The following is a 26,424-nucleotide window of genomic DNA, read 5'->3' as shown; positions in this document are numbered from 1 at the left end:
TCAGGCACAAATCAGAAGATAATATGTCCAACCAATATTTCCCATTGGTTGTTTTTCTCTTTCCCTATTAGTGTCACAGATGCTTCTATTTTTCAAATATGTAGAATTCTTTTTCCACTCCTTTCTTTCTTTCAATTCCCAGTTATAATAAATGACTAATGCCTATTGATCTCTCATTCAAATGAATCTCATCTATCATTTTTTTCCATTCCCATTGCCACAACTCCAAGCTAATTCCTTATCAGGTTTTCTTCCTGGCCTCTAGATTCTTGCCTTTTTCAAATTTATTATTTAAAAATTGGTTAATTACCTTCAAACACTGCATTTATACCTCCCATTGCTTATGATGTTACAGTGGTTCAACCTTACATTCTCGACTTTGGGTTCACTTTCTCTCCATTTGGAACTCTTCCCTCTAATTTACCTTGCCTCCATATAATAATCTTCTAATTCCCTCATCACATCATATTCTGACACATGATATCTTCCCTACCTTTTCACCAATCAAATTCCCATTTGGAAGATCAAAGGTTTTGAGCTGGACTGGATCCTCAGATGTCATCTATTCCAATCCTGGTTTTGATATGAGGAAACTAAGTTAAAGAGAGAGTATATCACTTATATATCCCAGGTCACAAAGATGGTGTCGGATATGGTTTTGAACCCAGATTACTTGATTCTAGAATCAGTCATTTTTCCACTTTACAACTTCTATCAGTTGATTAACTAGTAGAAAGTAAAAGGAAGGCTATATTAAGAGCTCACCACTTTTGGATTAAATTTTAATTAAATTTTAAAAGTAATTCCTTTTCCAATTCATGTCACTGGATTCCTGATTGTGTAACTGAAGACTAAGTCTGAATGAGAAGGGAGGATTCTCAAGATTCTAAATGAGAACCACCACTGTGACCTTTTAAATATTATATAATATTATATTATATGGATCATCCCAATTGCTGTTAAGAACTCAACAATTCCTTGGCATATCTACAAATCTATTCAAAATATGCACTTTTGAAATTTGTGTTAAAAATCATAGAAGTCATAATTTTGAAGGATGGTATTAATGGATTAAGCAATGAAACCTGAGTGATATTGATTAAAGGATAGCACTAAAATCTTCACATATTCCTCATTCAGTCATAAGTTTTATATAACTAGTCATTTTCTGACCTCATTCCAGAAGACTGATTGACCAAAAGTGCCTTTTCCATTCTAATTCACCCTCTACTAAGATGGCCAAGTTGGCCAAGATATCAGTGATGTGGCCAATAATTTGGCACCAAAGCTGATTGATTTTTATTGATATGTCATGATATGACAAGGTTTTGGTAATCCTACTCTAACTGAAGTCCTTTAAGGCTCTTGTTCAGGAAGCTATTCTCTCTATCTCTAACATATAACTCCCTGGTGCCTTTCCAAGTAGTGCAAGAGCATACAATTTCTGTTGGGACATATATTCACCCTCTCATGCTTAAAATTTGATTTCATTTGGAGTTTCCAAAATTCTTCTTGGAAAGATGGACAGGTATTAGATTGTCATCAGATTTAAAAGTCAAACAAAATGTTCTAATTAGTGTAATTCAACAAAGAACCGGCTATGTGCAAAACCCTAAAACCATCTCCACTGCCAGTTTATTCCATGTGATATTTAACTTGAAATATTGAAGAACTAGAAACAACTCCATATCTTTATATCCCTTCCAGCACCAATACTGACCCTTGTCTCTAAGAAAATGCTTTCAAGTGTTTTTGAGATTTTCTTCTGTTAATACCTAAAGGGAAACAGCTGAGTTATTACATAATAAACCTGGCAAAGTTCAAGAAGTCTTTTGTGTCTATATGAAAAGCTTGACACTCAGTATAATATAATATAATATAATGAATAGAGAGGTAGATGGGAAATCAAAAAAGTCTGGGTTCAAATCCAGCCTCAAGTCTTTACTTTTTATGTGACAAAAGAGAACTTTGTGTTGAACTTAGTACCTGATCTGTAAAACTAGGGAGTTGAATTCTATGACCTCTAAAGGTCTTAATTGTTCTAAAACCATGATTCTATCTCATATATTTGGTGAAATGAAAGCCAAGAAATGGTTAAATCTTCTTGTTCTTGTTCTCCTTATTCCTTTACTCTTTCATTTCCTAGACGTTATTCTGAAATCATCTTAACATCCACTATCTTTCTTTTCCTTTCTCTTTTTTTTTATTTATTTAGTGCTTGTTTTATCTCTGTAGGGACCTGAGGGCCCAGAAGTTTCTATAGACAGATAGAGATGAAAGAGAATATGTGAGTCACTTGAAAGGAAGACCAACAGAGGAGGTCAGGGAAGTTGTACTTTAAATATGCTCTGGGCCAAGAATTGATGTGACCTGCATACTCTGACACAGAGGGTTGGCTGTCTAATTCTTCCTTTTCCTGCCCTGGAGATTTAGACTTTGTGATCCCTATAAAAGTAAACTGTTGTTGCCACCAGGTTTAGACTATGGGGTTTCCTTGAAGTAGACTACATGAGGTATTGTGACTTCAATGACCAAGACAGCTAAAAAGCAATGCTGCAAGAGACATTCCGATGCTAAGACAGATATAGAAACTGGAATCAAGATGAGAAGGAATCTTGAGTAAGAAGACCACCAACCATCTACATGAATCTTATTGAGATGATGATGAGACAGGAAGAGGAGTCTGAATGAGAAAGAGACCATTTTAGTTTGTCAGAGTCCATTGAAAAACTTGTGATATATTTAAATCAGTAGTGCGGCATGTGAAAAAATATTAGTCTATTCTTTTGCTTTAAAAAGTTGAAGAAACACCAGGATATGAATCAATAAAGCAGCAAGGCAAGAATAAAAATCAAACACTGTTTTCAAGCATTATATCCCTGAAAAAACTGGAAAATAGTATGGAAGAAACTAGGCATAGTCCAGTATCTCACCCTGTATACCAAGATAAAGTCAAAATAGGTACATAATTTAGACATATATGGTGATATAATAAGCAAATGAGGAGAGCAAGAAATATTCTACCTGTCAGATCTATGTAAAAGGGAAGAATTTTTAACCAAACAGGAGATAGAGGAAATTATAAAATGCAAAATGGATAATTTGGGTTATATTAAATTAAAAAGATTTTGCACAAACAAAAATCAATATAAAAAAACAATAAAGAAGAAAGCAAGTGAAAGGAGCATGATAACACTGCAAAGTAACAGCAACATTGTAAGATGATCATCTATGACAAACTTAGGTCTTCTCAGCAATATAATAATGCAAATAATTCCAAAAGACTGGTGATGAAAAATGCTATCCCCATCCAGTGAAAGAACTAAAGACTATGAATGCAGATTGAAGCAGGTTATTTTCAATTTTTTTAAAGTTCTTTCTCATGATTTTTCTCTTTTGCTCTTATCTTCTTTCATAACATAACTAATGTGGAAATATGTTTAACACACACATATATATATATATATGTATATATATATATACACATATATGTATATATATACCTATTTCAGATTGCTTGCACACTTAGAGAGGGAGGAGGTAAGAGAGAGAGAGAGAAAAATTAGGAACTCAAACTCTTATAAAATGAATGTTGCAGAGTGTGCGTGTGTTTGTGTGTGCCTGAGTCTGTGACTTTGTGTCTGAGTTTTCTTTCCTCTTATCTAAAATAACCAGAAGGAGGTCGTTTAAGAACAATAATCAAGCACAATAATCAAAGAAAATTCTAAAAAAACTTTTGATGGAAAATACCATCCATATCCAGGGAAGAAATGTGGAGTTTAAATGAAGACCAAAGTTTATTAACTTCAGTCTTTAAATGTTATCTTATGTATTATATCATTTATTCTCTCTTTTGTTTTCCTTTTATTCATTTGGATTTGATTCTTCTCTCACAACATTGATCAATATGGATCTATTGTTTAGCATGGTTATAAATGTAAAGTCTATGTCAGATGACTTTCTGTCTTGGGGAGGGAAGAGGGAAGGGAGCAAAGGGGGAAAAAAGTAGGATTCAAAAATGTTTGTTTAAACATTATGTGTAGTTGGAAAAACAATTTTTAAATAATTTTTTATAATTTTATAATATATTAAAAAGATTCTTCAAGAAAGATAAGAGGAGAAAGACCTTACCATGTATAGGAAATAGTCATCAGAAACAAAAAGGGAGGAGAGAAATTGATGTATAAGAAGATTTAAAAGGAACACAGAAATGTAGAACGATGTATAACATTAAACAAAATGGGGAAAGTAGGTTGGAATCAAATTAAGGAGAACTGTAAATATTAGAATAAGGGTTTTATATAATAACTTAGAAGTCATAATGAATCAATGAACATTTTAGAATATAGGAACGGCAAATGTTGCATCAAAAATAGAAATTCTTTCTCAAGTTCCTCCTCATTATTCCTCAATCTCATTTTCCTCAACTAAAGAATCTGCCACTAGTTCTATATTTGTAGTGGGCATCAATCATGTGAACAATGGGCAACCCAAAACTGTTTATCATATTATCAACAAGATTAAAGATGGAGATCCAGTAGGAAGAAACAGTAAGGGTACCTTTTGTATTATTATAACTGAATAGCAATGGAAGGAGAACTAGAAAGAAAGAAAAGCAATTTGGTTGAGAGGAAAGAGTCCTAGAATAAAAGTCAAGAGTGCTGGGACTAACTTCTGATTAAATTCTTAATGAGATGGGTGATCTTGGGCAAATCATTGCCCAAGCAAATCTAAATTTTATTTTCTTTATCTATAAAATGCAGAAATTTGCCAACATAATCTCTAAAGCCCCATTCAGATCACAGGAACATAGGTTCAGATCTAGAAATCAACTTCAAAGTCTAGCCAAACTCCTAATTTTATAGATAAAGAGGCTGAGGCAATTGAAGTAAATTAAACAAGGTAATGCAGGTAGTAACTGGCTGAATCAGGACTTGATCCATTTCTCTGCCTTAAAATCTGGGTCTCTTTTCCTGTAACTCATTCTCTCATTGAACAATCTATGACTTAGCTCAGTATATTATTAAGGGCCTATTATCTGTAAAACTCTGGCACCAAGGAAAGGAGAAGTCATCAGAAAAAGTTCACAGAACTGCAGTATGTGTATTTGAGTGGAAAGCAGAACATGCCAATGTTCCATTGACTCCAGCTGTATTGCTAACTGAAGAGGTACGCATATGGCTAATGACATATATTTTGAATAATCAACAGAAAAAGCAATGTTTTGCTTCTGAGACAACAAAATTAGGACCATTCTTCCTTGCTGATGTAGCCTGAGGCAATCTTATCTCATTATAACTTTGAAGCATTCAATTCTACGCCTCTTCCTTTGGGTTCCTCTTTGCAGATTTCTTTGGCATGAAAACTGAGTCTGTTTCTCTGTGTAAATCTTGGCCACGCTTTATATTTTGGGTCCTATTACAACTTAACAACTAAACTTCAGCCTGCCATTTTAATGTATCTATCTCTGTCCACATAAATAAAGAAGGATTACTATTACATTATATTCTTCCATGAAAACTCTGAAGATCATTCAGGCTAAAGAAGGCTCTCCCTTGATAAGTAATTGATGGTAGAAATGAAACTACAATTCAAGGCCAAGTTCTGCTGCCAAGAAGAAAATACAATTCACTGGTATTACTACAAACTATAAATAAAGCTCAATGTCTCCATGTACAGGACAGTGATAATAAGAACCTTGGGACTCTTAGTGTTATGGGCTTCCTCCAATCCCTATCTCTTTGTTTCAAAGAACAATGGGCATAATTTAATTGCTAGGCAGTCCCAGTCTAGGCCACCATGTTTTCATTTAATAAATTCTTAAATTTATTTAGATGCTGGATGCTATTGGCGGTTGGTTCATCTCCTAAGGGTTTCCCTGGCACATTCCAGACTCTGATGACTTCTGCTCTATAACCAATCAAGTTAATAGAAACTGGCTAGATGAAGACACTTTAATTACCAGTTTAAACATATTCTTCTATGCATAAGCCAGAGACAAAAAAAAAATCTCATGTCATCGAAAAAGAAAGTGATCCTATTCCCATGGTAATAAGGAGACTGTCACTTCCAATTTCCTTTACTCCTTACCATGTAACTGCTACTTTCTGCAGGTTACTGGCTCATCAAGGCAAAGACTAACTGAGCCATCAGCATCCCCAAAACCCAGAGTAGATACTTCAGAAGGCTAGATTGACAAGTGAGAGGTGTTCTTTCAGACAAGCCTCACAATTTAAGGGGAAAGACTCAAATGTTTTTTTTTTCCCTTATTGTTCCCCTCTATAGGTTATATACAGAGCCCTGAGATTATAAACATTCATTCCCCTTCCTAGGGGCATATTTTTATTTGAGGTCTCTCCCTTCCAGAGTCACCAGCTGAGTGTTCTATAACTTGGAAATAAAACACTAAGGGAAAGAAGATCAGGAATTGAGTCAGCCTGAAGATATGACTTGATCTCATCCTATTCAGAAAGGCAGAACAATCAGTCACACTGTGACAGCAGAAAGATGTTTGGACAATGTAGTGAGCTTGCCTCTAGAAGATACAATTTCAAAGGACATGGCCCATACCTCAGCTGGAATCAAGGATTCATCTCAGCCATTAAATACTGGTGGAACAAGTGCCCTCCAACCTCACTGACCTCAGGTTTTTATTAAGGAACCAAAATTTTTCAGAACACTCCATTCGAGGAGTGAGTCTGTACTCTAGGACACCCATGCTCCTTGCAAATGACATCAGATACAAATATATCAAATATATCATACATCTCAACTTCAGGAAAAAGGTTTAACATTTCTCTTTACTATCAGGAATGAATTCATTAATCAATGAAAGAATAAAAAAGCACTTATTAAGGACTTACTATGTGACAAGCACGGACCTAGAAAGTCAGTCAGTTAGAAATATCTTATTCAATGACGGGGAGTCATTCATGTTTACTTTTCCAGGATCTACTACTGTATGAGGCTGTTAGATATAAATTTGTAAATAATTCAGTCTAACTAAAAGATTCACCACAGTTAATGTAATTAGTTTCTAGAACATTGACATCTGGAAGAGATCAATTGCCCAGATCTTTTGACCAAAGTGATTAGGTCTCAATGCATACAGATTTGGATTGATTTTTTCTTTCCTTTTTCTTTCTTGTAAATGATCAGACTAGGCCTGTTGTATCAATGGCAGTTTCCTCATCTTCCTAAGTTCAAATATGACTTCAGATACTTACTAACTGTGTGACCCCTGGACAAGTTTCTTTACTCTGTTTGCCTTAATATTATAATCTGTTAAAATGAGCCAGAGAAAGAAATGGCAGATGACTCCAGTTTTCTCAAATAAGGTAGGTAATAAATAGGCAGAGGGAACTGAAAAGACTGACCAGCAACTAAAGCACTAAGCATATTACATTCTTTTTTTTTCTTTCTACATCCAAGTCATCTATTTGGAGATGCAAAAGTATTCTGGCTATGAACCTTTGTGGTGTGTGTGTGTGTGTGTGTGTGTGTGTGTGTGTATTTGTATGTATGTGTGTGCACAAGTGTATTTTAGGTGTGGCTTCTGGAAGAAGGAAGTTCTCAAAGTCATACTGCTAGGATAAGAGCATAATAATGCATCATCACTCCAAAATAGGCCAATGAATTTTATTCCTCATTACAGGCAGGACTTTCATCAAGACTGATTGCTACTATGAATTGTAACCATCCTCCTGATTGTTCTAGAAGATGGCCAATGGTTTTTGCAAGGCAATGGAATTGAGCGACTTGCCCAAGGTCACACAGTTAGGCAATTATTAAATGTGAGGTTGTATTTGAACTCAGGTCCTCCTAACTCCAGGGCTGGTGCTCTATTCACTGAACCACCTAGCTACCCCTAATTAGAAGGCCAATGTTATCTGAGACAATGATAAGATGTTTTCCATTACGATGAAAATTCACTTGAAGAAGGGCAAAGGAAGACTTAGTAGGAAAAATTAATAGATCACACATATTTAGAACTATCTTTTATTCAGGTTACAGCTCAAGTTTCAAGCTAATGCTCCCATCACTATTTTTTACATCTGCCTCTAAGGAGTTTCACACATGCTTTCTTTGTACCTTTTACCTCAAGGGGATCAATCTCTTTTTTTTTGAGTGTAGCTGATCTGACTTTTCTTCTCAGTCTTTAGTCTCTCTTCTGTGAATTAGATGCTGCATTTTCCCCCCAGCATATTGATGCAACAACACAGTAAGTCCTGCTCCAATTAGACACTGAACATTTTAATTCTAGGGAAATGAAGACTGTTTAAAAATGCAAAACATCTTGAAAATCAAATGCCTTCCAATTGTGAATGTTTCAACTCCCCTCTGCATGTAGAAACTAGGACACCTCAGTTACCTTAACGTCCAGAAAATGCCTTAACAGTTCACCTTTATAAAACTAGATTTAAAAAAATAAGGAAAGTCATAGATTGTAAAATATAATCAGGAACATACTGCTACTGAGTTGATATATACACTAATATCTAACTGAGAAGCAGAAGGAACCAAATATCTTAAGTAGAGCAAGGGAAGAATACCAACCACTGATTAGTTTTGTACAAACAAAAGCTAATAAATAATTGGTTCCACTTTCCTCTCCAACCTTTTGGCCATCAGTCTTTTCTTACTGACTCAATGACTCTAGTTTTCATTTTAAGCAGCTTCTCTGGACAGAGATTCATAGATTTATATGAATCAGTACTAGAAGAAATCTTAAGAAAAGTTAATCCAATCTCCTTATTTTAAAGATAAAAATACTGAGGCCCAGATAAACATAACTAAACCAAAATGGCACATTATTAATTTCATTACATAGTTATTCTGAGTCAGTGCAACAATTATTGTATTATACTATCCATTGAAAATGGACAGATTCGATTAAAACAGTTTACAATAAATACAAATGAAGCTAGCATGAAAATCTTTGTTGTTGTTTTTGAGAATGTCTTAGAAAACTCCCAATTATTGAATTATTGGGGCAAAGGGTAACATTATTTTTTTATAACTTGTATCATAAGTTGTTACCTTGAGTTATCATATTAATTTGTCATTTCACCAGAAAAGAATTACTGACCATTTCCTCACAAACCAATTACACTGTGCTTCATTGCTTTTATTATTTTTTTTTGCTAGTTTGATGGGTATGAGGTTGTATACCTCAATTTTTTAAACTTCCATTTCTTTGTCTCTTATTGAATTTACCATTTTCTCAATTTATGCTTTAAAAAATTATCTACTTACATGTTTTAGCTATTTATCTACTATGGACCAGGACTTTATCTTTGTAAAATTTACGTCTCATATATCTTAGGTAATATTTTAGACTGAAAAACCTGAAACCTCATGAATTTCCTCTTCCAATACATATTTTTCCTTTATGAAAATGACTAGTTTTTAGGATGTTGCCTGGGCTACTTGGAATTTAAATGACTCATCTAGCTTCACACAATTAGTAGATGTCACAGGTTAGATTAGAATCCAAGTCTTCTTGATGGCAAGTCTTAGGATGGCACACACTATGTAATCCATTTGTTGATTTTATTTATAAATGCTTTCTTTTTCTCTAGGAATGCTGCAGCATGTCAAGACACAAATGATTTTTGTTGGTTTGTGAAAGATTTTTTTTTTCTAAATCATTATAAGCTCCTCTGTTTTATTATGACTGGAAGTAAATTCTATGTTGAAATGCATAGAGTTCTTTTAGAAATTTCTATTACAGAATTGCTGTCTAAGAAACAATATCATGTGCTAAAATGAGCTTCAAGTTTTGCTTCCAATTCAGTCTGGGCAATCAAATCTTGGGTTACAAGAAAATCGAAGAATTGTGAATCCATTACCCGGGGGGATAAAAAGAAAAATCTTTTTTTAATGTCTTATGGAACCAATGAATAATTCCCTATTCATGCCCCAAAGTAAAGGAATGGAGAGTCATTCTACAGTGACATGTATACAACCCATAGTTGCAAATATGAAATACTGACATTACTATATCTAAACTCTACCCTAGTAATAAATGCACAAGAAGGCTTAAAGAGATCATTCTTGAATTATAGTAATCTAGTAAGTGTGCTTAGTATCTAACATATTTGAAAATATTATTCCCCTTCCTTCCCACTAGAAAGTTTCTATATAGCAGAAATAGCCAGTTTTCTATTTGTGTCTCCAGGGCCTAATAGTGTCAAGCATCTATCGGCTTCAAACTAAATATTTGCTGATGGAGTGATACTTAATTAACATGCTGTATGCAAAATGACAGTATTGAAGTTAGTGGAGGACAAGCTTTAGAATCAGAGAGCTGGGTTTGAGTTCTGCCTCTGATACTAATTGCCCTTGAGTTGTCCCAAGGCATATCAATAGGATTATCAATTACAAGAAGGCCCCTGTCAATACGGGTGGGGGAAGTTTCCAATGCATAATTTCCTATATCAATGAAATCATTCTGGGTGGCACTTGGTTCTAAATGAATCCAATCAAAACTCAAACATAATACAAAGGATGCATCAAGTACCTGCCATGTTATCAGTCATTGTATTAGGTGTTGATAGAAACAGGAACTAAACTTGTGATTTCACTGAAATAGTGAATTGCCAGATGAAGAAACTCCCTCTATAAATGAAAAAGGGTACTTTCTCTGCAATGTACATCATTAGGGAATGGATTAACTCAGCACTTACCCTAGTACTTAGTATACAGTAGATGCTTAATAAATGTTAATGGAATGAAGCAGTAAGAATAGAAGAGTGAGATGATGATTTTACACAACTCTTTCTCTTAAGTCCACATCATGGGAAGGAGTGAACAACAGGAGCAACAGCAGCAGCTAATAGGTTAATTTATTTGTTCACAGATACTATATATCAGAACCAAGACTTGAAATCTTAGCTCCAAAGGACAGTTCTATCCACCTCATCATGTTTCCTTTGGGAGAGGCATCCCTGGTGAGTCAATCCCTACCCTAAAAAGGTTACATTCTATTTTGGGGGGGAGAGGGTATTGAAAAATACTATGTTCAAGTATTTTAGGTACTAGTCTGATTAACATGGAAAGTTTAATTTTAAAGAGGTCTCTGTAGGCAGTCATTACCATTTAATAGTAGCAAACATAGTGTATAGTTTTAAAAAAAGTCATTTGGGAAATAGTCTGTTCTCTAGAAGTTTATGAACTACCAGGAGGAAAGAACATATACATATATAATAATATACCTCAAAGACCTTTCATTTTGACATGCAAACAGCATCTTTCCTTGTCATGTGGGAACATTTGAATCAGTTTTCAGAGTCGATCTTTGACTACAACAAACTCTCTTAATTATAACTCTATTGAATGGAATCAAGAAAATGATGAGTACCGACCTGTAACCCTTGCTACTGGGAACAATGAGGCTGGTAGATGCTCATGAGCTCTGAGTTGCAGTTAGACTAAAGTCAATTAGGTGTTGGTACAAAGACCAGTACAAATATGGTGAGTTCCACAAAGCATGGGCCCAGCAGGTTGCCTGTGGAGAGAAGACTCAACCCAAGCCAAAACAGCTAAGTCAAGGCATCCAAACCAATCACAACTGGCAGTCGGATCTAAGGGTTGTCCCTGCACATGCAGTCTGGATGAAATTGGAAGAACCAGACCCAAAGTTCTTCTGCATGCACTTGTACACACACACACACACACACACAAACACACAGTAAGAAAAGTATTCTTTAATTTTTTTTCTTCATGTAACTCCATGTAGATTGAGATCTGGAAGGAATCAAGGATATGACTTCTTATTTTATATTACAAGGACTTAAAATTCACTGAGGTGAAATGAGTTGTCTAAGATCATAAAGGGAGTAAGTAGGCAAATGGGCATTGAAACTCTGGTCCTTTGACCTCAAGTACAATGCTATTTTTCAATTCGCTAAGCATTTAAAGGCTAAGGAAAAAGAAACCAAAAAAGTCTCTGACTTCAAGAAGTTTACAATCTAATGGAAGAGATAACATAAAAATGAATATAAAACTGTATATCTATGAAGTATTTCTTTGTAAATTAGCTCAAGTGGTTCAAGCCAGAAAACCAACATTGACATATACATATAATGTGTCCTCAGTCTGTTCTCTCTTTCTACTGTCTTAAGGGTTTGGGATGTTTTTGAATTTCTAATTTATTAAATTGTTTTTTTAAAGTTCAGTTTTCCAGGAATCATCTCCCCAAGTTCCTGTGTCCCCATTCTTGCAAATGTCCTGAGTTCAAGATAGGAAGTTTCCATCTTAAAGCAGAGAAAAAAAAAACCCTAGCAGTACCAATGGCAAAGCTATATTTCTTTAACTCATTGGAAGTAGATTCAGTAAAAACAAACAACTCAGTTGTGTCTACTGGGGACTATAAAAATAGTCATCCCTTTGAGTGACACAGTGCTTAGGGTAAAGATCCTATTCATTCCCAGGAAGATAATGATGGGACCAGTCCTGCCCCCCGAGAACTGGGAAGCTCTATTCTAGGACTGACGGGGCTGATAGTCCAGGATCTATAATGAATTATAGTAACTTGCAAAAGGACCAATAGTTGATACTTCTGTGTGTCCCTGCCAATAACCTCACTTTATTTTGTTGTTTATCAAGTAATCATTTTCTTCATTTCTCACCTAAAACCAAGCAGAGACTGACTTTGTCTTCATAGCTGTCAATCAATAAATAAACAAGTATTTTATTAAGCATATGTATTAGTCATTGCACTAGGGATAGAGAGACAAAAATGAACTAATTGTTGACCTCAAGGAATTTACATTCTATCTAAGGAGACCATACATATATACATACATATCAGTAAATATAAACCTATCAATGAAAAGCACAAAATAATGGAGGGAGAATATGGGGATCAGAAAAGAAATCTTGTAGCAATGGGACCTGGGCTGTGTAAAAGTAAGAGGCAGAGGTAAAGATAATGAACAAAACAGGAGTGCCCAAGCAAAGGTATATCAATGAGATGGAATATCCTCTGCAAAGAACTGGAAATAGGTCATTTGAATAGGGCAGAGTCAGTTAAATAGGAAGCAAATTCATAATTCTATAAAACTAAGTGAAACTATATAGTTCTTCAATATGAGCAAAAATTTTCAATCACCTTCAAGTCTTTGTACAAGAAAACTAGGAGTCCTCTGCTCTAACTTCTCCATCTCTATCCATAAAGGCATCCATTTGAAAATTCCAAATATCCTGGGGTCATCACTAGTCACCTTGACTTAGGCCTTGTCACTGGACTTAGATGAATGGAAGAAAGAATGAGATTGATTACTTTGCACAGCTCTGCTTCACTTGAATCCAACTCACTTGCAAGTCAAAGTATCACTCTCCTGATGTCATTGGTCCTCTTCAAGAATAAAGAATGAGAGAAGAAGGAAGGGGAGGAGAAAAAGGAGTAGGTGGTGGCAGAGGAGGAAGAGGAAATAGAAGAGAAGGAAGAGCCCATTTACCTAAACAGACTCTTCAACAGATAAGGGAAACCATGGATTATTGTTGTTCATTCCTCATTCCTAAAGGAAACCAATGCCATTAGGAGGTCTTCATTTGCAAATGACCTGGAAGTAATTGAGGCCAATCTACACAAAGTCATCAGTCTTACCTTCTCCAGAGTCATTTGAGTCCAGTAGCAAGATAATAGATCAAGATCAAGATTTCCCAGATAAATGGAGAAACCTTGGTCTATTTTATCTAAAGTCTTTCTCAGTTCTCAGTTTGTTCAGCCAGCCATTTCCATTTTTTCTTTCTTCTGGTTTGATGTCATCATTGAAGGAATAATCCTGAAAGAGAAGTGCCCTACCTTCTTCAGCAGTACCAAAACCTGGCCAGCTACTACTGACAGATAGGCATATCCAAGAACCCTAGGAATTCCAGTCCCTACTCTCATCCCAGTCAAGTCATTCCATGCTCCCAGTTGTCATTCAGGGATGTAACCTCTGTAGATATGTGACCTGCAATTATTTCTAAAAATGTTGCAGTGCCCAACTCCTCAACAATCACAACTTTCAAAGAATCAGAAAAGAAATCCCTGAATTGTTAAATGGTTGAAAATCAGAAATGTGTTTTTTATCAGTGGAAATGATTTTAAAGATGTGTTGGCATGACCATGAGACCCTTTTATATGATAAGCCCATAAAATTATCTACATGTGATGTCTCTCTTTGGAATGTAAGCTCCTTGAAAGCAGGGACAGTCTCTGCTTTTATGTTTTATCTGCATTATCTACATAAGGCTCTGCACACAAAAAGCATAAAAAATGTACATTTTCATTTATTCATTCATTCATTCATTTTATAAAACAAGAGAATTGTTTTCTAGGAATATTTCAATAATGTCAATGTCAACCCACTAGGTTCAGGCTTTAAAAAAACATCCATACTCAAAGATGAAATCTGGACAGTGACATAATTTCTAGCAGTCAACTGTTCCTTCTTCTTTCTCCTTCCTGACTATTTTCTGTTCCTAAGGAAAGGATCTAGCAATCCTGAATTCTTCTCCATAGCCAAAGGAAAAAAAATGAAGGCAAATTTTACCCAGATAATTCAAACTCTGATCAGCTAAGACTATGAGTTACAAAATAATCACCTGCCAGAAATGGTAGAAAGAATGATATTTTTTAGAAATTTAACTACACTGATGAAATCATAGAACCAGAAACCTCTCCTATCACAAACTACTATCAAAATTTAAAAAAAGACTCAAAAACATGAAAGTTTCATTTAAAACCAGAGATTCATTGTGAATTTGAATAGCTAGTTACCAGAAGTTAACAAAAGATTCAGAACTTAAAGAGACAAAAGAGACCATCTAGTTCATCTACCATACTTTAAAAATAAGAAAACTAAAGCCCCAGATTGAACAAAGTGTTCTAAATCACAAGGGTGATAGGTAACAAATCTACGACTTGAGATTTCAAATTGAAAGGCCCTTTTCTTTATCACATCATTCCTATCACATGTCTTATTTATTAGTACTGTTGGTACTATGTACCAAAAGAATGCTTGGTTATAGGATTAGAAATATAAATTTGAGACAGGCCAGTAAGTTTGAGGCCTAAGTGTAGAAATACAACTCATTTCTTAGGAAGTTTACAATATGAGGCAGAGCCAAGATGGCAGAGTAAAGGAACACATATCAGTTCTCCCCTAAATCACTTCAAATATCTTTAAATAATGACTCTAAACAAATTCTAGAGTAGAAGAACCTCCCCTAAAAGGTGTGAAACAATTTTCCAACACAAGACAACTTGGAAGACTGATGGAAAGAGTCTGTTGCACTAGCTTGGAGAGTGCACTATAGCATGGTGGAGTGAACTGGTCTCCGCAATCCAGGAACAGGGAGCAAGGTGACTGGGTCAGTGGCAGCAATGGTGGTTTTCAGACCTGTCAGTCTAGATAGTAGCAAGGACAATTGTAAAGTTCAGTAGGAAATATCTCTCACATCAGGGTGAGAGTGGAGAACAGTCCTGCACCCAACTCAGAAATCAAGATCTAACCCCAGTGGATCTGGAGTCATCCTTGGGAGTCAATGAATCAGAAGTAGAGGCAGTTGTTTCCAGTGCTCAGATGGTAAGGAGATCAGAAGGAGATTACAGGGTGTCTTTGCTATTATTAAGAAAAGATTCTGTTGGTTTTCTCATACTTGGATCTAGATTGCAGTCCTGGGTCCTAGTCTCAGGAAGATAATGAGCAGTAGCACAATAGACCTTACTGCCACAGTGAAGTAGAGACCCTCCTCACAGTTCCAGGACAGAGAGGAGTGCATATGCTCTCCCACAAACCACAGCACAGACCAGTGGAGTATGAAACACCTCGTCTTATAGCATACACCCTTGGATGAACAGATAATTTTCAGGTCCCTGGAAGTATCTCTGAAAACAACTGAAAAAAAAAACCCAAAAGTTCGAGACAGTGTGTCCTCCAATCTGGAAGCAGAGCCCTACCTTAACAAAGAGTTAAAAGCAATTCATAAGCAGGGGAAATAAGCAAAGAAAAGAGGGAAAAAAAATCAGCCATAGGCAGTTGTTATGGTGATAAGGAAGACAGAAACATACACTTAGAAGATCACAAAGTCAGAGGTCAAACATCCCAAAGCTCTAAGAAAAATGTTAATACATTTTTTTGGCTTTATTTTTCTTGAAGTTTCCTTCTTTTTGATGATCTATGTTTTCTTTTACAACATGACTAATATGAAAATGTTTTGTATGACTACACATGTTTAACCTATATTAAATTATTTTTTTTTCAATGAGGACTTGGGAGAAGAAAAGAGGGAGAGTACTCCAAACTCAAAGTTTTAAAAATGAATGTTAAAATTTGATTTTATATGTAACTGGGAAAAATTAAATAAAGTAAATATATATATATATATATATATAATATAATTTATAGAAAGTAATATGACATCTTGAAAACAAGGGCTAAATTAAGAAGTAAAGGTGATCATTCTTATAAGAATTTAGAGAAAAGACACATCATTAAGAAAGATAATCAGGATCCAACATTTGTAAGAAACCTTAAAAATCACCTGGGAAAATTATCAAAAGCAAAAATTACCCATGTACCCATTATCCATCCAATCTCAACAAATATACTGTATTGTTTTAAGAGAACAAAATAAATAAAAGTTATATAAGTAGTAATCAATGACTAAGGGTATGTTTTCATATTTTCCTCAATGTATCCTGAAGAACCTAAATGACACAAAACATATTAATTACAAAAAAGATTTTGTCTTATCCTTAAAACAGCTGCAGAGAAAGAACTCAATGTAGAGCTCTTAATTTAATTTAATATATTTGGAAAAGTTTTGAATGCAAAAAATAGACATTATTAAAACTCTCAAAAAAGCTAAGAAGGAATAAATTTTAACATTATCTTGCTTCAAATAATTTATTTGATATTACTACTTCAGAAGTTTTTTAAAATATTCTGGACAGTTTAAATTTACACCTTTAACTCCAAATAGGTAAGTTATTTTTATTAATAAACAAATAAAATACTTAAAGTTTGAGAGCAAATGTTTCTATTTTCTCCTATTTTCCCAAAACAATATTTAGTTCAATAGAAAGGTGACCCTTGGCACATATTTTTTGCTTTAAATTCATTAAAATTAGCTTTATATCAAGTAAGCAATTTAATAACATTTGTAGTTGAATTTGCTGTTCTCCAAAGTTAAGATTCTATTGAGAGTCTTGGGATTTCAACAAATACACATCAAAAATATCAGAGCCAAGAGCACAATCAGAGTGATGAAAGGAAGGCTAAAAATGAACTCAGTTTGCCTAAATGTAACAGCTAGTCTTAAAACCAAATATCAGATAATGAAACATGTTTTTCCTTCTTGGGGAGAGGTTAGAGAGCTACTGGAACAGAAGAATGTGTGCCTAAGCCATTTTAAGCAAATTTTGTTTAATTATTTTGCTTTATTCAATATGATAATATATTAGAAACAAATAGGAGGAAATGATTATGGTGTAAACAAAAGGCATTAAAAGATTAAAAAAGAAAAAAAAGACAAAGAGCAAGTCTAAGTGCCAAGCAACAGCTTAAAATAGACTACCCACTTGAGTATATAACAAAAGACAAGAAAAGTCAGGACATTAGGGATAAAGAACTCATTTGGTGCCTTATTCCCATTGTGTTTTTCTATTGGATTGTCTTTTCCCATCATCTATAAACTTTATAAAATTCTTAATTTGACCAAAAAGAATGAGGTGAGTACTTTATTTTTTGGTTACTAGAATATATGCGATTATTAATGTAAGGTTATACATTTAGCTACTCTTTTTGTACACTTATCAATGGAATGGAATAGGGTGGAGAATAAGGAAAATTACAATTATCTTTATCAAACTCAAAATTGTCAGGGAGAGGGGGTTAAAGGAAGAGGGGAGATACACTCTGGAAAATACTTTAGGACTTCTATCAAGTAACATCCTGGACAGTGCTTTCCATTTTCTCTCAGCTCTATTATTTGAAATTTGTTCTATTACATCAACATCTATCTCTTTGAAACTTCTATGCATTGCACTCTAATAATATAAAGTATAGCACAAAGAGCTTAAGAATACTATTTTGATGCATCTGTTCTAATACCAAAAACAGGTAGGAAAAAAAAAACAGAAAAAGAGAAATATAGATCAACACTGATAAGAGAGAGAAAAGAGAAAGGCAAAGATAGAGACAAACACAGAAAAAGAGATAGAATGATTTCAAGGAGACTAAAGCAATATAAATGAAAAGAAATCAGCATGATCAAGTTAAATTCCCTCACAGAGATAGAATAGTTAACATTTAAAAAATAATATAACTAATCACAAGAAGAAATTCTGTGATTTCTTTGAATAGGGACCTTCTAGAAAAAGTAACTACCTCTAAAGCCTTAAAAAGTTGCCTAAAAAGGCTCCAGTCAAGATGGTGGAGAGAAATCAGGTATTATTTTAAGCTCTTCTGGTTTTTCCCTCAGAACTGACAAGAACCAAGCTTCTTAACAGATTTTGGATCAACAGAATCCCAAAATAGAAGAGAGTGGAACATCTTCCAGCAAGGTCTGTCATGGGATGTGTGTGGAGTGAGGGAATATGAGTGTTTCCAGGGCAGAGAGCAGAAACCCTGAACATGGGTGGCAGTGTGATACGGAGAACTAACCTAAGATACTTTGCCTATGGGAGAGGAAGCTTTTGTGATATTTGAGGTAGGAGGACTAGGAGAGTTCCAGTGCAGTTGTTCAGGATACCCATTTTGCCAGCACAGAAGTTGGTCTGGACAGTCTAAACCAGCAACCACCTGGAAATCCCAGAGGAGCTCCCAGCATTCCTGTGGGAGGGCCTTATTCCCCAGTAAAAAGAGCCCCAATCTTTCCTGGAGACCAGGATGTAGGCTGTGGACTTTCCCAGAACATACTATCCAGAGAGAACCTCTGGCATTGGGCTTGACTACCTAGTCCAGGATTGGGTTGTTTGGGAATAGCACAGGTTCAATCCCAGGCATAGAGAGTGGGCAACTGAAACCCCCAATAAAGACAATTCAGAGAAAGCTTCTGGCATTCCTTAACATTTGACCTATTGAATAACCCACTAGAGTTCCTAAGACCTCTGGGGTTCTCAACACCGAAGGTCTGTGAACAAGCCAGTCCCCCCAATCCAAGACCCTAGGGAAAGCTACCATCCCAAATTGAAGAAAGACATGCACAAAGCAGGGTCTACTGAATGTTACCTTAAAGGTAAGGATACTAGCTCAAAAAAGGAGAACAGAAGGATACTATATATGAAACTTTAGAGGGGAATATGAATTGATCTCTAGCTGAGAAAGATTTCTTAGATCAGAGAAGAGGTTAAAAATCAAGAGGAAAAATTGGGAAAAGAAAGACAAGAGAAAATAATTATCACACAAGAGAAAATTAACATTTTACAACAAAAAATGGCAGAAGAAAACAAATCCTTTAAAAATACAATTGGACAAATGCAAAAAAAGAAAATTTCCTCACACACTAGGAAAAATGGGAAAAGATAACAGCTCCTTTAAAAACAGAACTTACCAAATGAAAAGGAAATGCAAAAACTAAATGGAGAAAAAAAGCCACCTGAAAAATAGATTGGGACAAGTGGAAGCTAATGACTTCATGAGACACCAAAAATCTGTTAAACAATATCAAAAAAGGCAAAAAAGAAGAAAATATAAAATACCTCATTAGTAAAACTATTGACTTGGAAAACAAATCCAGGAGAGACAATTTAAGAATCATAGAACTACCAGAGAACCTTGATCAAAAAAAGAGCCTGGACTCCATTCTTGAGGATGATGTTTGTCCTTCATTTTTGAATGCTACCATGACATCAGGGAGGTGATGCCATGACAAGCACATGAACTGGATAAATCTCCAGCCTCACTTTCTCCTCCAGAACCATCTTGGTCCAGTGGCCAGATACAGATCAGCACCACAGAAGATGGCCTTGGATGTGAGGTAATTAGGGTTATGTGACTTGCCCAAGGTCATAAGTTTAGTTAGTGTCAAGTGTCTGAGGCTGGATTTGAACTCCTGTTCTCCTGTCTCTAAGGCTAGTGCTTTATGCACTGCACCATCTAGCTGCCTCTTCCATATATATATATATATAAATATATATATATATATATACATACATATATGTGTGTGTGTGTATATATATATATATAAATATATATATACATATATATGTGTATATATATATATACACATATATATGTATATATATTTATATATATATATATTTATATATATATATATGTATATATATATATATATATATATATATAAAAGAAAAATGCCCTGATATCCTGGAAACAGAGGGCAAAGTAGTCATTGAAAGAATCCATTGATCACCTCTTGAAAGGGATCCTAAAATGAAAACACCAAGGAATATTATTGCCAAATTTCAGAATGATCAAATCAAGGAGAAAATCCTGCCAGTGGCCATAAAGAAGCAATTCAAATACCAATGAGTCATTGTCAGGATTATACATTGCATCAATATTAATGGATTGAAGGGCCTGCTATATGATATTTGAGAGAGCAAGGGAGCTTGAATTAGAATCAAGAATCAAGTATCCAGCAAATCTGAGCCATCACCTTCAGGGGGAAAAGATGGACATTTAATGCAATAGGTAACTCAAACTTTCCTGATGAAAAGACCAGAGCTAAACAGAAAATTTGATTTTCAAACAAGAGATTCAAGAGATACATGAAAAGGTAAAAAGGTGAAAAGAAAAAGACAGATATCCAATCAGATTAAACTGGTTACATCTCTATGTGACAAGAAGATTCTCATAACTCTTGAGAATTGTTATTCTATTAGAGGGGAATATATTTAGGTTGAAGGTAAAGATATTCATGATATATTCATAATTTACAGAATGATCTAAAAATTAAGACATTAAAAAGGGAGAAATATAAAGAGATGAGAGAAAGGGGGAGATAGAATGGGATAAATGATATCACATGAGAAGTTGCAAAGGACTTAATACAATAGAGGGAAAGAAGGGAGAAAATATGAACTGTCTGAATCTTACTCTCATCAGATTTGGCTCAGAGGGATTAATACACACATAGCTGAGTAAAGAAATTTATCTTACCTTTTAAGTATTAGGAGGGGAAAGGGTGGCAGAGAAGGAGGGACTGATAGAAGGGAAGGAAGAAAGGAAGGAAGGAAGGAAGAAGGGAGAAAGAGAAGGTGGTGAATAAAAGGTAGGGAATACATTGAAGGAGGCATATTCAGCAGCAAATTACTTAGGAAAAGGAAAATGGTGAGAGAGGAAAAATACAAATGGAGGGGAGACAGCATGAAGGGTTATAAAAAGTTAATAATTATGCCTGTGGGTGTAAATAGGATGATTTCACCCATAAAACAGAAGTGGATAGCAGAAGAGATTAAAAAAGAAAATCATATAATATGCTGCTTATAAAAAAAACACATTCGAAGCAGAAAGATAAAAAGTAAAGGTAAAATGTGTGGAGCATAATATACTATGCTTCAACTGAAGTGAAAAAAGCAGGGACAGCAGTTCTTATCTCAGACAAAGCAATTGTAAAAATATATCACATTAAAAGGGATAAGAAGGAAACTACATCCTCCTAAAAAGTATCATAGATAATGAAGTAATTTCAATATTAAATATATATGCACCAAGTAATATGGAATCTAAATTCTTAGAGAAGCTAAATGAGTTACAGAAAGACAGTGAGAGCAAAAGTATACTGATGAGGATACTCAACCTCCCTTTCTCAGAATTTGATAAATCTAATCATAAAGGAAACAAGCAGGAAGTTAAGGAAATGAATAGAATATTAGAAAACTTAGATATGATAGACTTCTGGAGAAAAATGGATGGAGAAATAAAGGAATACACATTTTTTTCTGCAGTACATGGAACTTACACAAAATTGACCATGTATTAAACATCTCATAATCAAATGCAGAAAGGCAGAAATATTGAATTCATCATTTTCAGATCATGATGCAATAAAAATCACATGCAAATATGAGCCATGGAGAGAGAGCTAAAAATAATTGGAAACTAAATAACCTAATTTTCAAGAATGAGTGAATAAAAAAACTAATCATAGAAGGAATTAATAATTTCATCCAAGACAATAACAATCACAAGACAACACACCAAACCTTATGGGATACAATCAAAGGGAGAAGTCATTAGGGGAAATATTATATCTCTAAAAGTTTATTTGAATAAAATATAAAAGAGTAGATCAATGAACTGAGCAAGCAATTTAAAAAGCTTGAGAAATAACTAATTAAAAATTTCCAATTAAATAACAAATTAGAAAATCTGTAAATTAAATAGAAAATTAATAAAATCAAAAGCAAGGAAATTATTGAACTAATAAATAAAACCAAGAATTAAAAACTAATATAATAGATAAATCTTTGGTTAAATTGATTTACAAAAATGAAGAAAACTAAATTACCAGTATTAAAAATGAAAAAGATAAAGTCACCACCAATGAGGAAGAAATTAAAATAATAAAGACCTATTTTGCCCAACTACATGCCAATAAATTTGACAATCTAAGTGAAATGGATGAATATTTACAAAACTATGGACTGCCCAAGTTAAAAGATCTATATCTCAGAAAAAGAAATTGAACAAGCCATCAATGAAGTACTTCAGAAAAAAATCTCCTGGGTCAGATGGATTCTCAAGTGAATTCTACCAAACATTCAAGGAACAGTCAATTCCAATTCTATAGAAACAATTCAAACAAATGGTGAAGACATGACACCAATATACTGCTGATACCTAAACCAATAGGAGCCAAAACAGAGAAAGAAAATTATAGACTGATTTCCTTAATAAGTATGCAAAAAATTTAAATAAAATATTAGTAAAGTGATTATATTATTTTCACTAGAATAATGTTCAAGTATGATTTATACTAGGTATGCAGAGTGGGTTCAATATTAGGAAAACTATCAGCATAACAGATCATATCAAATATAAACTAAAAGAAATCATCTGATTATCTCAATAGATGCTGAAAAAGCTTTTGATGAAACACAGGATCCATTCCTATTAAAAACACTAGAGAGCATAGGAATAAATGGAACATTCATTAAAATGATAAGCATTTTGTCAAAAAACCATCAACAAGCATTATATGTAATAGGGATAAGCTAGAAGCATTTCCAAGAAGCTCAGGAGTGAAACAAGGATAACCGTGGTCATGACTATTATTCAAAATAGTATTAGAAAATAGCTTTAGCAATCGGAGAAGAAAAAGAAATTAAAGAAACTACAATTGGTAATGAAGAAACAAAACTCTCACTCTTTGCAGATTCTAAGATGGAATAACTAGAGAATCCTAAAAAATCATCTTTAAAACTATTGTAAACAATTAGCAACTTTAGCAAAGTCATAGGATATAAAATAAATCTACATAAATCCTCAGCATTTCCTTATAATACTAACAAGAAACAACAGAAAGAGACAGAAAGAGAAATTCCATTTATAAAATAACTACAGACAACATAAAATACCTGGGTGTCTATTTGCCAAGGCAGACTGAGAAACTATGTGAAAACAACTATAAAACATTTTTCACACAAATGAAATCAGATCTAAATAACTGGGCAAATGTCAACTGTTCGTGGGTAGACCAAACTAATAATTATAAAAATGAAAATTCTACCTAAATTAAATCACTTATTCAGTGCCATACCAAGCAAACTACCAAAAAATTATCTTAGTAAGCTAGAAAAAAAATAGTAACTAAATTTACATGGAGGAACAAAAAGTCGAGAATATCAAGGGAATCAATGAAAAAATGCAAAGGAAGGTAGCCTAGGTATGCCAGGTCTAAAATTAAATTATGAAGTATTATTTATCAAAATTATTTGGTATTGGCTAAGAAATAGGGTAATAATGGATCAGTGAAATAGGATGGGTTAAAAAAAAGTAGTAAAAAAATAAAAAATAAATAAAATAAAATTTAAAAAAAAAGTAGTAAATGAGTATAGGAATCTACTCTTTGATAAACCCAAATATTTCAGCTTCTGGGATAAGAATTCACTCTTTAATAAAGCTGCTGGGAAAACTGGAACATAGTAATGCAAAAACTATGTATAGACCAAGATAAGGTCAAAATGGGTACAGAATTTAGACATAAAAGGTAACACTATAAACCAATTAGGAAAACAAGGAATAGTTTACCTGTCAGATTTATGGAAAGGGGAGCAGAGAAAAGATGGAGAACATTATATAAAAAAACAAACTGGATAATTTTGATTACATTAAGTCAAAAAGTTTTCACCAACAAAACCACTGCAACCAAGATTAAAAGGAATGTAGTAGGTTGGAAAATAATTTTTACAACTAATGTTTCTGACAAAGGACTAATTATTAAAATAGAGAACTGAATCAAATTTATAAAAAATTATGCAAGTCATTCTCACATTGATATATAGTCAAAGGATATGTAAAGTCAGTTCTCAGATAAAGAAATCAAAGCTGTCTATGGTCATATGAAAAATTGCTCTAAAATATTATTGATTAGAGAAAGACAAATTAAAACATTTCTGAGGTACCACCTCAGACTTATCAGATTAGCCAAGACTAGAAAGGAATTGGAGGAGATATGGGAAAACTGGTATACTAATGCATTGTTGGTAGAGTATGAACTGATCCAACCTTTCCGGAGAGTAATTTGAAATTATGCCCAAAGGGCAATAAAACCGCATAACCTTTGATCCAGCAATACCATTACTGGATCTACATCCTGAAGAGATGAAGAAAAATGGTAAAAATTCCATTTGTACAAAAATATTTTTGTAGTGGCAAAGAATTAGAAATTGAGGGGATGACCATAAGTAGAGGAATAGCTGAACAAATTGTGGTAGATGTATGTGATGGAAGACTATTTTTCTATAACAAATCAAGAGGGATGGGGCTTCAGAAAAGCCTAGAAAGATCTACCTGAAATGATGCTGAGTGAAGTGAGCAGAACTAGAACATTTTACACATTATCAACCACGTGGGGTGATGATCAACAATGACAGAATTGTTGATTTTTTTTAAGTTTTTGCAAGGCAATGGGGGTTAAGTGGCTTGCCCAAGGCCACACAGTTAATTATTAAGTGTCTGAGACTGGATTTGAACTCAGGTACTCCTGACTCCAGGACCAGTGCTCTATTCAATGTGCCACCTAGCTGCCCCAGAATTGTTCATTTCTTTTTTTTTTTTTTTAGCAAGGCAAACGGTGTTAAGTGGCTTGCCCAAGGCCACACGTCTAGGTAATTATTAAGTGTCTGAGACCGGATTTGAACCCAGGTACTCCTGACTCCAGGGCGGGTGCTTTATCCACTACGCCACCTAGCCACCCCAAGAATTGTTCATTTCTGCAGAAAAATAATCAAAGAAAATTTTAAAAGTCTTATGATGGAAAATACCATCTATATCAAGAGAAGGGACGACAGAGTTTAACTGAAGACAAAAGCTTATTATCTTCAATTTTTCAAAGTTGTATCATGTATTGTTATTTTTTCTAATGTTTTCTATCTTCTAGTTGGATTTGATTCTTCTCTCAGCAGGGATCTATTGCTTAGCATGGTTATAAATGTAAAGTCTCTATCAGATTACTTTCTGTCAAGAGAAGGGGGGGAAAGAAGGGAAGGAGGGAGGAAGAGAAATGTAAAACTCAAAATCTTATAAATAGAAGATTAATAAAAACTTTCATAGCATGTAGTTAGAAAAAAATAAATAAAATATTTTTAAAAGATTGCCTAAAGCACAGAATGTGAACAATTTATCCAAGGTCATGCAGCCAGTATGGAACAGGCATACAATTTGAAGGCAGGTCCTCTTGGTTTTGAAGTCAGTTCTTTGCATTATATTATTTCTCATAATTAATCATAAATGACTATAAATAATTAATACAAATTTGAAAATCAAATTACCATTTAAATATATTCAGATAATGCTTTTTAAACTATTTAAAAAACTAGATTATAAAATGTAGACATAGACCTTTCTTTAATAGGCTTAAAAGTACCCATTGAAAATTAAGAGTTTTCAGAAAACTCAGTAGAAATAGAAAGACATGCTTTCTCAGTACTGACATAGCAAAGCAATGATGCCTCCTAATTCCAATATTTGGCATAGTTCTATAATTACTGACTATATATACATATATATATATATATATATACATACATATATATATATATATATATATATAAAACACTACAGTGAAATTAAAGGTAGAAACATCAAGGGAAAAAGCATATTCAAGCATACTTATTTGAATACAGAATGGTGGTGAATTCAGAAAACCTCAGAGAAAAAGAGAGGAAACTCAGAGAGATAATTAATACCTTCAGCTATGAAACAAATCCACCAACATAATCATCATTTCTACCAAACAGAA

The sequence above is a fragment of the Macrotis lagotis genome, chromosome 3, assembly GCF_037893015.1.
Source record: "Macrotis lagotis isolate mMagLag1 chromosome 3, bilby.v1.9.chrom.fasta, whole genome shotgun sequence".
NCBI classification, from domain to species: Eukaryota; Metazoa; Chordata; class Mammalia; order Peramelemorphia; family Peramelidae; genus Macrotis; species Macrotis lagotis.
The sequence above is the reverse complement of the archived record's forward strand: the minus strand, read 5'-3'. Positions refer to the sequence as shown.